Source organism: Ornithodoros turicata, chromosome 1 (genome assembly GCF_037126465.1).
Source record: "Ornithodoros turicata isolate Travis chromosome 1, ASM3712646v1, whole genome shotgun sequence".
Classification (NCBI taxonomy): domain Eukaryota; kingdom Metazoa; phylum Arthropoda; class Arachnida; order Ixodida; family Argasidae; genus Ornithodoros; species Ornithodoros turicata.
The window spans coordinates 2799351-2813540 of record NC_088201.1 but is presented as its reverse complement, the minus strand read 5'-3'; positions in this window follow the sequence as shown (position 1 = coordinate 2813540).

The window sequence follows — 14190 nt, the reverse complement described above, 5'->3', positions numbered from 1 at the left end:
ACTGCTGGTTGAGACACCATCCCGTGCAATGAAAACTGTAACCTTTCCTCTTTTGATCCCGTATTGAATTCCCTCTCTGAAAACGGAAGAAAAGGTGAAACGGGAAGTCCAATCAGAAAGCGCCCTCTGGCGGGCAGTCGTCCGCGTGACGCGAGAAGTGTGATCGGCTTATGGAATGTAAATTCTGGATTGGCGTCGGGAGTACCACGTGACATGCCGCGTCAGAGCTTACACTGATAAGCGAAAGCCGGGGTATTTACAGAGTCTTTTTTTTTTTTTTCGCTTTGTATTGCGGTGCGGACGCGAAGCAGACGAGCTCGGAGACAATCGCCTGCGCTGCGCTCCCATTGGTGTGTCTGGCCTGCGTCATCATGATGTTAACATCGCTGGGGCTTCCTTAGCTGCAGAGGTAATGCGAATCTTAAAAATCATCAAATATGTAAGCTGTTTTGTTTCGTTCTGGGAATTTGTTATGGATAACTTCGCCAAATAGCCTGTCAAGCGATACCAATTAACAATGCCGTTCACCAGCTTGCTTGCCTCCTGTTCCTAGGTTGCCGTATCGGTCTCACACACACGTTTCCGGATGCGCTAGTCCCTTTGAGAATCAGACTCACAAATTCACCTCTCAACCTCACGGGTTTCCAATGTCTACGAAGTCATTTTAGCGAATAAAGGCCACATTTTAGCGCCCGTTTCGCTTAGCCGGGCGTAACGCCATAGCAGCATGTTGGTTAGTTTATTAACGGGTTAGTCAAAGTTCGGTGTTTTCATTTTCCGACAGGTTAGTCTTTCGTTGCTGGCCTTTTCCCGCGCGCGACTGTGAAATTTAGGAAGCTAATTTTCTACCGGGGGTCACTAAATATTTTTCCAGCAATATGTTGCAACGGGCATTGCAGCAGTTTATTTCGGGTACACCCATGCCCAGAGGCGGGTCCAGACCCTCGGTTTGGGGGGGGGGGGGTTCTCACTGGGAGCGTATAGTGGGGGAGGAGAGGGGGAAATTCCATGTATAAACTGACCCCAAGCAGTGTTTGCAGGTTACTAGTGTTTTGTGCCACTTTTTAACAGGATCCGTCAAAAGAGGTCCAGAATCTTAGGGGTCTAACAGGACATGAAGGCATCATACAGTGACAACTTAACTGAGTGTCTTCCAGGCACGGAAAGTCTCTCGCTCGTTGTTTCAGTATCAGCGTACACTGAACTTTTTGCGCGAAGTCAGCGAATATTTCGCTAACTTACCTTTGCATACTTACACTGTTAAGCTCCGTGGAAGCCGCCAAGTGACACGAACAAACTCCTGCTCCTCCTGCAGACTTTTGCACAGATTGAGACCTTTGCATTCGTGCTACGCATTAATTAAGCGAATTTGCATAATTAAACTCGAAAAGCTGCCAACCAAAGGCAGCATTTTTCTTCCTGAAATTGGAAGCCAATCACAGTGCAGGGCGCACCCGCGGGAACGCGCACCGGAAGCAGCATTGGTGCTGTTAAGTGATCGCGGGAGAGAGGGAATGTTCCCGGAGCTTAGCGCGCCCAATGGGTCATGACGATACCTGAAGCTCCACCCACTTTTTCAGCTTTCTCACCAATTACGTCTTGAAATATAGGGCCCCTTTCCAACATGGGCGGCAGCTGGATATGGATGGGATTGAAATCGATATCTCTCGCGATCTGCAAAACTAGTAGATTTTTTATAGTAAATTTGATGAACGCCACCGCAAGGCACGTCGGGAATGGTCGTCTGCTTCGGTTGTTGTACCGCTGGCGGCAGAACCACCTGCTCGTGCACATCCTGTCGTTGCATGATTTTTTAACTTATCTACGTGAATATTTGGAATAGAAAAAGGCAAGAATCTTTATATGCATAAGATTCAGAAATTAAATTCAAAATTGTACAGCACAGTGCCGTTTTGGTTATGGTTTCGTTGTGATCGCCGTGTTTACTAGGCCTAACACCGACGACAAAACGTATCATTTTTGGTTAGATATCGATAGCGGAGCATCAGTTGAAACTGATTTTCGAGAAACTTATGTGAGGATGTGAATCTGCAGCGTAAAATCTGAGTAATCTGTGACATTGTTTTGTCACGTTCCCGCTTCACCATGTTTGTTTTCGTCGCCATTTTGGGTGGCAGTAAGGTGTCATGGCGGCCCGCGTGGTAAAAAGCAAACCAATCAGAGGCGCGGAATTGTGATCGACAGTCGAGCCTCTTTTGGGGGGGGGGGGGGGCTCCTCCCAATGGCCAGACTCCCTTTTAATGTACGGCTCTGTTCCGGACCAGAGCCGTACACTAAAAGGAAGTCTGGCCTTTGGGAGGGACCACAAAAAGGGGCTCGACCTGGCAATCACAGTTTCGCTCCTCTGATGAAATAACAGGCTCCTCCCAAATTCTCCCAATAAACGGCTTTGAGACAAACTTCGATGCTTTCAGGTCCCACACCCCATAAGCTGGACACCCAGTGGTGACTCATGAGTAACACTATGGTGAATGCGGCCACCATATGGTGAAGTGAACTAATGCAACCCGTGATCAGGGCCAGTGAGAGGGTGGTCGGTCAGCGGAAAAGCTACATTGCATAGGTCACGTAACACTCGGTGTATATAAAAAATAAAATAAATAAAAGTCAGCTATGTAGCGATCAGGAGCAGCAAATCATTCTCGGACTAGAGTGCACTGAGAGTGTACAAGAATCGGCCGAAAGGTATGCGTAAAGCGTAATGTGAATATGCAAGTCAGCTCATGTAAATGGGAGCCAACTTGACGTGGAACTGGCGTCCACGGAAACACGCACGGAAAGTTCGTGAGAGAGCGCTGCGATCGACGCGGCCGGATTCTTGTCCAGGATTGGTTTTGGAGGGAAAGGGGTGGTCTAATTTTTTTTGTCAACATCAACAACGATCCACGCTTGGAGGGAACTGCTAGTGCAGCTGCGGTAAGAGACGTCATCATGCTGTCATGTCTGTCGACTTTCGTCATGTCGAAAGATAGGCAAGATAGGCATCGCCACTTTCACGCATCGGCTACTAAGACGTTGAAACCGTACGGCACTTTTGTGTTCGACGTGCCCAAATATGAAGACCAACTGGAAAGTCTAGAAAATTTTAGCGCGTAATATGCTGTCCAATGTGCAGAATAGCGCTCAGAGCATTTTTATTAATTTTGTCTGCATTACAAACCCCGTAGTTTTTCATTGATGTCGGCGAATTTGTTGCCATATGCCGATGCTGTCAGGGCATGCCTTAGCAAGACATCGAGGAAACTATCCATAACAGATTGAGAGGGGTCATGAAAAAAATAAAAAAAGGCAGCAATGGGGTTCGAACCCGGACCGCCTCCCATTCCTTGCGTGGGGAGTTGCCTCGGCCACGCTGCTGAGGGTGGTGGGGTTCGAGCACCATGCACATTAACCCGTGTTCCCAGCCCTCAGGGACAGCCCCTATTTGACTCGGAATTTGCCTCCCTGTTTAGCCCTGGTGCCTTCCAGTCGTTTACTTATCAAACGCGATCACCTTTTTTCGTTATCTGATCTACAACGGCAGATTACCTTGGAGGTACAACATAAAGAAAATCGTGTACTTACCTGCATGGAACAGCTGAACGGTGGTTTGGCTTTGCTTGTATGTTGAAATCATCGCTGAAAATTGAACTGAAATGCACACTGGTGAACATTTTCTGGTTAATGTTCCGATGCCTGTCTGTTTGCGTCGACGAGCGTGGATTCCGCAAGCAGTAGAGTTTGTCGGATGCCATTCGGAATAGCTTGCTGTACTTGCATAATCCCAGCATAGGCATTCTTTTTCTCTGCGTCAGTCGTCGTGTTGTTACATGTATAGACGATGAAGCAGGTGCCAGGGCTCATGCTCAGAACTCAAATAGCCTTGGAGGCAGACATTTTTCCTACAGGAACATCTTTTGCACAACTGGTGTCTCCTCGGCTACCGTTGCTGTCTCTGGCCCCAATGCTGTCCATCGACGGCTGCCCAGGTGATGTGACAGCCGCTGTAGACCTGACGACCAAGACCAGAAGGTGATCCCCAGCATGTGGATGGATAGACAATGCCCAGAACAGCGGCATGCAGTGGTGATGAAGCAAGGTACACAAAGACCGCAGGCACCAGATTGCTGCTGGTAGCACAGCGTCACCTCACCTTCCGTCTGCGATAGCGCACTTACATCGATCGTCCAGGGTAGCCATCTGGACGTAACCACAACCCTGCGCTGCTCGTGTCAATTATCTACTGTAGGCTGAAAAAAATCAACCTTTTACTCCTCGATTCTTCTTCTTGGCATACACGTCTTTCAGCAGCACATCTTTGTGTATGCCTGCCAGGCTTAGTAGCTTCTGCACTCAAGTGACGCGCGTTCCATTTCACGATGGTCTGTCTGCAGTTCTCCCTGGGGATGTGTTGGTAGCATGTCCATCTACCCATCCCATGGTAACAGGATGGAACCCACTTGAGGACACTACCAACTTTCGTGTTGTCCTCTGTGAGGACAATGTTAAATGACAATGCTACAGGTCCAAACTCATATTGCCAATTTTTGGAGCAGTGTTTCTGGGCACCTGAGCATGTGCAGGATCACCACATTTTAACTTGGCTCTCTGCGACTACCCCTCTTGTGTGAAATTCTGCAGCTCTTGATGGCGTATGATGCAGCGTTGATGTCGTAGAAAGAATATTACGCTATGAGTCACTGTGAATAGTACTTCGGAAAGAAATGGTTCTTTCATCTCAAGTTCTCATGATGGCTGTATGAAGATTTACTTTGATCTCTATGTGGCTCATGAATATTTCTTTGCTCAGTGCTTCGAGACTAGAGATATATGACAAAAGACATTTCCAGTTGTTCATCCAAGAACTGATACTTCTTTGTTCAGGAGCTGGTGCTTTGCCTTGTAGAATGCACAGATGTATGCGTGTGTCATGCCATTCACTGGGTTTTGCGTTTATCTTAAAATCACTGTGTTTGTTGTTAACGGTGTTTTCACTCACCCCTCTGTAAGGGACCAGAGATAAGGAATGCAATGATACTCCAGCCTGTCTTTTCCTGTGTCTGTAGTTACCCGCACCTATGACAGTGTGTGTAACTTCCTCGAGATATTTGTCATTAGATTGTCGTTTTGGAACAAAATTCACCCCAACAATGTCAATCATCCAAAAGAGCTCTGGGCGATGGAAATTTTGTCTTGGACTGCCAGGTTCACTTTTTGGTTGGTGTTGATGTTGTGTGTATCTGTAAGTGACCCGCATTTTGTTACGTTCACTTTGTAAGCTGTGTGGTCGGCTATTCTACGGCGTCACCGTGTGTTACATTAGAGTTTTGAACAGCTTAGAACCACGTTTGAAACAGAAAATTCGCCTTTCCCGGACTTTATAATTCCTATATCTGTAATATAATACCTTTGTATTATATGATTGTATCTGTAGTGCCTATAGTAGCTGGGAAATTTAGGATAGCCTTTGTTTCACCTCGGAGACTGAGAATGTGCGTCTTTTTTAAGTGTGTTACTTACATTTACCAGGAGTCTGTTGCACATCACACCTACCTGTCCCCAGAAGAAAAGAAAGTCTTCCAATGTTGTGCAGAAGCCTGTAGTGCTCTATAAATATAAGATGAAATTGTAACATTTTGCAAGTAACATGAGCAAGTAATTTCGACAGATGATCTTCTCTGCCCCCCACAGAACACACATGGTTACTTCTTGCAGTACTAGACCGGTCCTTGATATTGGCTGTCAACAAGTGATGATGGTTTTGCTCTTACCTATGAGAATTTCAAGCAAGCATGCGGGCACATACCATATGGGGAACCAATGAAGAACAGCCGGAACAGCGCTCTCCTTCTGATCCTACATTTCAGTGTAATTGCTCTCGCAAAATCTGTAAGGTTTAATATCAATCAATAAAACTGCTTCGTACTCTAAAAATTTGTCAATTTACTTTGTGCTCTACTATGCAAGATTATGTCACGTATCGAAATTCCGATGCTTTGAGATGAACATGGGAACTCTGACAGTTGCTTCCTTGCAGGACTACGACTATATACGACTACCGGATATATTCTCGGCTTCTGTACGTACCTTTCTTGCAGACTATTCAAATTGCATTCGTTAGATAGCCAGAGTAGAATTAACTAATTACGGGAACCAATCTTTGGATTATACACTACCTAATTTATTAAGCAAACTTACATTAAAAGGATTATCGCTATCAAAATTATCAATTCCAAAGTTACGTCAAATTATATCTCCCTCATCCAATAATGTCGTTTGAATTGTCACTCGTATAATAAGCATCTTATCTAATCAATGTCTGTACATGTATCTGTTGCCAATGAATCAGAGTGTAACAGCGGGAGCCAAGCTGCTTGACAGCTTTTTTCCGGGTTCCCCTTCACCCGTATTTGTATAGGTGAAAAATAAATCTCGATTGATCGATTGATTGATTGCGGATTGAAGAAATCCTTTGTACTTACGGGACCTGAAAGGGAACGTCCAGTCGGTGGCAAGGGCTGTACTTGGCGTGTGGCCAGGTGACGTGGAGAAGAAAATGCTCATTTTGGGCCTCACTTTGTTGCACCACCACAGCACTGCACCTTTTCTCGTAGCACCGTCACATACACACACACACACGCACAATTCATGCTATTTCACTATTTTCACTCACACGCGCCTCGTGGCACTTGACGGATCACTGCACTGCACAAAATAAAACTTGATGCACCTTCCCTGCACAACTTAACACATCACACCCACACGTCAGGCGTCGTCAGACGTCGGTACACGTCAGTAGAGGCGCTGTCGGACACCGTCGAAAAACTTTGGAGCTTGTTGCAAGTATAATACTTTCGAGCCTTCTGAATGTGAGATGCCTTTGACCTGACTGGACGTTCAATCATTCGATGCTTTCAAGGTTTAGTTTACTTGCAGCATACGGGTCGCTTGCTTGCTTTGAGCTTGTCAGAAGCTGGACCATCTGGAGAGTGCTTAAAAACTCGAGTCTGCAAACTTTGAGGCTACTTGAAACGTATTGGCTGCTCCGTTGCATAGAGCTGCTTTTGGGGGTTGTTGAAATCAGAAACGTTGGCCTCGACGCTGAATTGAGGAGCTTGTCGGAAATTTGGTCAAAGTCCGCCGTAGAAATGCAGATCATGCCGCGTCTTCCGTAAGAAATGAGTGCCTTAGATGCGATCGAGGGTGATTCTGAGCACAAGTTTCACAATTGCTGCACACCGTAGTTCACCCACCAACGCGAAGCCTCTCCTCCTTTTGACGTAGAATCCTACGCCGCTCGACGTGTCTTGGACATTTTTAGCAGCGACGCAATTATCACTCTACTTTTGCACACACACACACACACACGTACACTGCATACCAGTTCGCGGCGCAACTTTGTCGAACTTCACTTCACGGAACACACCCAACATGAAATGCCTGCCCCCCCCCCCCCATTACTATACACGCACACACCGGATTTTGAACTACACAGTTGATTTCAACCATGCCACACCACACACACACACACAACAGAACAGCACAAGACGTATCAGAGCACCAAGTCATTTCCTTTTTCCCTTTCTCGCGTACGAGCACACAGCACTACTTTTTTTTGCACGGAACACACGTGGAGCGCACTACAAACTACCTTTGCCCCTTTTCATGACGTATGCACAGCACTGCGTGAAGAAGCACACACTGAAGCACACAAGAATCGATAGACCTTTTTAGAAAAGCAAGCACCACCTGTGGGAGCTTTGAGCGCCTTATAGCATTAAGAGACGGCCGGAGGCGGAGGTAGAAGAAGAACAACAACACTCCCCGTGTGCGCGGCAGCAGCAGCGTCTGCCGTGCTAAACCATAACCGAAGCAGACGACGGAGCAGCGTTTCCTCAAAGTTCCCACGCTGCTTTGCGCCGCGCGCTTGGTGGCGTGCGCATCTTTGAAAAATCGTCTATTACATTTTGTGCGTAAAAAAAAAAAAAGGAAAAGGTGCTCACGAGGAACCGAGATACTTTGAAAGCACGGGCCCAGTGAAAGCTGCGATTAACGGGTAGCAAATGCGGCCCTTGATGGTATCATTTGTTGCATGTGGATCAACGTTCGTTCTTCTCAGCTGGTACATTTCGTGCGCTGTTATAATCACGGTCATTCCAAAACCATAGCCTTTGACACACTGCCATTGCCTCGCTCTGATCTCGAGATTCTCTTGTAGCCTCCCAAAGCGTGGTACCAGTACTTGACGGTAGTACTGAACGTCTTCGAGGTCGTTTGACATGTACACGTAGTTGTTGCGAGTGAGCTTTTTTTTTTAACGGTTTTCGTTCGTGCATCAATAACTGAGATCTGTTGAAAGTTTTACAGCTTCTGGTCCCGCCTGGAAATTAAGAAAACAGCACTTTCTAATGAGTGTAACCACAACCTATTAGAGGAGCAATAAAATGACTTCCTTCATCAAAAAGTCTGTCGGGAGCCACCATGTTGAGCAATTTAATTTAGAAATCTCGGAGGCGACCTGCTGATGTGGTGTAATAAGATTGGGGCAGCATATTAGTGTAGTGAGACTTTATCCACTATGGGCATGGCGTTGGCACGAGTTGCAGCACGCTCTAGAAATCACAGAGTGACGTCGTCACCACTCCCTGTAGGAGTTCGGATAAAAAAACGGATCCTTTTTTTGCGCTACGGTCATCAATCATTCTTGCGCAAGAGTGCACGTGATTTGTGCACCTGGTACCCAGCTGTCACCAGCTGTACCCACTTGGCCACGCTGTTGGTACGCACACCGAAATGTTGTCGAACCTTGCAAATTTTTTCTCTGACGGGAGACGAGAAAACAGAGATCCTGTTCAGTGTGTATGGATATGGAAATTTATCACATATTCGAAGCTGCTACAACATAATATATCAATTGGGTTTCTTTGACGGTAATAAACTCTGTCACTAAAAAAAAATAAAATAAAAAGTGAAAACAGAAAATGTCCAGTTTTTAACCAAAACTTCTCCAAAGGAAGATCGTTAATTCCTCCCTCCCAACTTCGTAACCGTGTGGAGAGAGAAAAAAAAGAAGAAAAACGTCATCCTCTACCCGTAGTGGTTGCTGTGACGTCACCATTTACCCTAGAAACGTCGTAGCTGCGTCACCATCATCTACGGACACCAACTGTACATCTATTCTCATTATGGTGATCCCAAACACCCTCTTCCGAGGAGAAACAAGGCTGTCCTGACACAAAAATTGCAGCAACTTTGAAAGACTCTTCCCTGCCACCCTACGGGGAAATATTGCGGCTCATGTGGTGGAAAGTGAAGTCTGCCCAGGATGCATACTAGCCCCCTGCTGCCTTCCTGGTGTCACCATCTGCACAGCACTTAAAGGCGCGGTTGCTTCGCGGTCCTGATACGGAATCGAGCGAACAATCTGGCAAAAGCCCGACAGCAGCTGTTCCAACAAACTGTTTCTTATCAGACAAGATTTTCTCTCTCTCTCTTTCGATGGGATCATGACTAAGGCACACGCAGAAACCTTCCAACTGCAGGTCATATCAGCCTGAAGATTTCAGGCTATCTGCTGCATCTTGAAATAACCCGCGATTACGGAAGCTAATCGCAAACAGGCCCAAACAGCAGAATGTACTGAAAGTCGAGTGCAATAGGGGTGGACGGGTAGTTGGAAGGCCTTGAAGAGACTCCTGTTGCTAAAGAACATTGATAAGACACACACTGTCAACCCCTATTGCACTCGACTTTCAGTACATTCTGCTGCTTGGGGGGGGATCTGATGTTTACCTACATGCTTCGACCCACACTCAGCCCAAGCAGCACAATGTACTGAAAGGGAGTGCTGCTTGGGAGTGGTTTAACCAGAATCGCAAGCACGGGGAAGGGGGGGGGGGATTATTACAGTTGCGTCGTAACAGCTTTACATATATCATTGCTGACAAGCATCTAAAGCTGTAATGATACAGGCCCCCCTGTAGGCAGGGATTTCCCTTCCCCCCTGGTTCTCTGCAACACCCCTGAAATTTCCGAGATTGCTTTATACAGTCCCCCCTCGAAGCTCGGTACCCTCTTGAAGTCGATTTCTGGGGAAACTATACTGCCTGCAGGGTGGGTGGGTGCGGGAGGAGAAAAATACAGGGGGGTCGTCAAAGATTTGGGGTGTGTTGGCCAGCTTTTGCCATTTCTACTTCCCCTTCTGCCCCTAGATACACGCTATGGCAAGCGGGAATTTTTCCATAGGCTTTGCGGAGGGCATATACAGCCTCCTTCAGGAATATAAAAAATAAAAATAAAAAAACATCTTCCCGAAGAGGAACGGGACCATGGCTATCCACGGATATAGCGACAAATCCACAGGACTCGTGAAAAAGATGAGGCATCAGTTTCGTCGTTGTGGAATGTACTTATTTAGCCGGTCTCCCCTTAATTGTGTACCAATGCGCGAAATCACACCCAACGACCTCGATTGTGGGTCCGGACGCATAAGCCACGTGGTGGCACGACAAAAGTCCGCAAAGGACATGAAATATTTCATGCCACGTGCTGACTTCTTCAGGCGCGAAAATTTTCACCTCTCAAAAGAGCGGGGATATATAAGATAAAGAACTTTTCCGTTGTAACTCAACACATCTTCCATATCGAGCTCGTTTCATCGAGCATTAAGGTATGCTGCTGGTGTCGAAACACCGCAAAATTCAAACGACGAGAGAGATCGTTCTCGGAGCTGGTCTTACAAAAGCGTCCAACGGTCGACGCCAAATGTTCCACAATGGCGGAAAGCCGCCATGTTACCGAAGGTGGCTTTGACTGCATTAACTACGCCCGTAGCAATATCGCAAACACATCCCCTACGTATAATCATCTTATATCTGTATTATCTCTTGTCATCTGGGTAGAGACTGCAATTTTGGTCGAGATTTATTTGCAAAGATAAAGCATGCTATACCTCGTGAACAAAGACTTGTCCTTATGTGGCTCCACAAACTACGCCGCATCTCTATTTTTTCCCCTTTTTTGTTGTCGACATGGTTCGACTGCTCAGTTTTCTTGACGACTTTCCACGAATCTTTCATTTCAATATAGCGTTGTCCAGCTTACAGACAGACAACTCTAAAAAATTATCTTACCTGTCACGTACCTTAACTGTAGTTCGAACTGTCGGTAGTCCCTTGACGACCTTTTCGAAATGTAAGCGACCAGTTCCTTAAGGTTAGAGTACTTCCGCGGAGGGCTGACGCATAAGCAGCACTACTACATCAGCCACTAACAGCATGAACACAGTAAAGATGTAATGGCGTCGTGTTCGCCGTTTATATAGCTGTCCTGCTTGGACTTGAAAATCCCCACGGGGACATTCAGATGTCCCTATCAGAAGCGCGGTCGCCCCTGGTCACTGCAAACTACACCACTAGTTAATGTGAACGTCGGTTTTAAACTATTTTAAAAGTGGGAATAAAAAAATACCAGATGTCAAAAAGAAATTTTCCGATACGATGGTTTGCACGTGCTAGCGCCATCGTTTAGGGTTATCCCTATGACGCTCACAAAAATTCCCTATAGCGGCGGGACAGCGGTAGAAAATCCCCCTCGTTGTGCCTTAGCGTGTAATACCGGTAAAAACAACGGAATAAAGCATCTATTGAGATTAGAAACGTGTTTTACGGTTATGAAACCAAATGTTCTATGCTCTCATTATTAGGAAGGATTGCCGGGAGTAAACGCAGAATCGATGCCTAACAGCTATACGGTTCTGTCCCTAGACCAGCCGACTTGTAAACGTGGGTTAATTCATAGCTTTCCCCACTTTTATCTTTGACCTGAGTTTTCGAATTTCCTCAAACTTTGCAGCGTCATACACGTAGACGCGTAGAATGGGGTCGTATACGCGGGGGTCTGATAACAAAGTAGACAGTACACGCGGGACACCATTTTTGCAGTTTCTTCTGCCTGTCGGATTTCTGCTCCCAGAATGGCTTCTGTTTGCCAGCTTGGTTGGCTTGGTGGCGTAAACTGCATTATAGAGAAAAATCGCACCAACTGGGTTCCAATCAGTGTGGCCAGAAAAATATTTCGGGAGGGGTTCTACGGGCACTTTTACACGGGGGTGGAAGATTCCACTCTCCCAAATGCACTGCCAAATGTGCAATTAATTGGCACACAACAAAAAATGTTTTATCAAAGCTGTTATACAAAACGCGAAAACACAATCAGTTCCAGACGATCGGTCGCACCATTTCCCCGAACAGCACGCTAACATTTCACGAAGGGAAATAGCTCATATAGAAATAGAAATCATATCGTAGATACGCAAGACTTTCTGCACGGCAGCAGATGAAAATGCGAGCCAGATGGGGGCGAGGGGGTTCAAATCAAATCGTCCCCGCCAGTGGCGTCACCAATGGTGTGCGAGGGGTGCGGTCCGCACCTGTACCGCCGCTACCCTCTCCTGCGGCACGATATGACACCAAAAACAACACGCGCAGCCCTCTGCGAGCACGTACCGTAATTCTTTTTCTGCGTGTGGTGTATATGGTGTGGTGTGATAGTTTTAGTGCATATCGTACGCTATCGCCTTTGCGTACGTAAAAGATAGCGTTGGTGGTTCTGCGCACGCGCAAAACATACGGGGAGCCTCGCGCATTCCGCGGAACGACCACGCCTGGTATGGAAGGGTCTATTACTGGGAGAGGGTGGAAGAGGGGTGACGCATATACCCTATACATCATTGGCTCAAACATAAATATTTTTATTTGTCATACGTCACAATCTCCGTCAAAATTGCCATCATCGTTGCTACTCCGTATGTATGACGCAGCTGTCGACTTTCCGACCGCTCAAAATTTGGCGCCTTTTTCTTTCGTGATGAAACTGTTAGCCGCCCCCTTGTTATTTTATGACCTACAACGTGATAAACATCCTGCTACGTGTCTTACGTGTGGTTTTGAATCGCAATCAGATCAGGGACGCCCGGTTATTCCTCCTCAAATATGACCAGCAAACAGTGCTTTATCCAGACCCCCCCCCCCCCCCCCCCAAAAAAATAAAAAAGAATTTGGCAACACCCCCTAACTTTCTACATGTGCACCCCCAACGTGGGGGAAGGGGGGCTTAATATTTCAGCTGTAGACACGTCGGTTGCGTTGAACTGTCATGTTGCAACAATGACTCCCCACCACACACACACATTTTGCAACATCCCCGTGTTTGTAATTCTGGGTAAACCACAGCTAGCAAACCCAAACCACGAGCGAATCGAAACCGAACTTCAAAGTCACCTCTCCTTTGTGGAACATGTATCAGGCTCCAAGATAACAGCCCTAGTCTGAGTTTCGGCTTTTACGGGAGCCCCGTATCCCATCTGCCCAAGAACATGTCTCGAAATATCTGTGGCCGGTTGATTTAATCTTCCTCGTCAGCAGTATACGTTGCAGCAAGACCGTGGAGTTAGAAATGCCCAGATAGCGAGATTGCGACAGGATATAACGATTACCAGATGAGCGGTGGATTGGGTTCGTACGTTAGCGGGGTCCGTAATTCCCCTCAGTTCTCCTCAGCCACTTTCAGACTGTACCTCCCCCCGAGCACACAGGCTGCTGCCAAATTCCTTGTTTGGTCTTGCATCCTAACTGTCTACTGTAGCCTGTGAAGGCATTCTTTTTGTAAATGTTATTACAAAAACGGCAGGTTAACTGGACTACGACGCGCACAACACAAATAGAGCAGTTAGTTGGAAAGTCTCACCTTATCCGTTCTTACGCCTATCCGGAACTCCCATACTGTAATGTAGGGTTTGGACTACAGCAATGTCTAGAATATGTGGAACAGCATACGTGAAAACAGGTTTAGGTTCACCTTGCGCAGGAGGGTATTCCAATTCCAGAGGAAAAGTGACTCGCATATTTGCTGGGCTTTTTTTTTTGGTCACTGCAAAAATCTCTGGGTTTAAAGATGCTAGTTTTGAGGTAACATGGGTGCAAGTACCGTAAAACACTTATTCTTCGGAAGCCTCTAACTCTTAGCAAATTCTGCAAATTGAAGAATTGGCATATTTTAAGGGCACGCAAAACTATCGAGTAAGAGTTGACATTTCGAACACAATTCTACAATCGTCAACTTTACTTTCACGTAGGGAGCATTTTGAACTGCTTTGCAGCACAAGCACGTGCAATCTCATTTTAAATATGG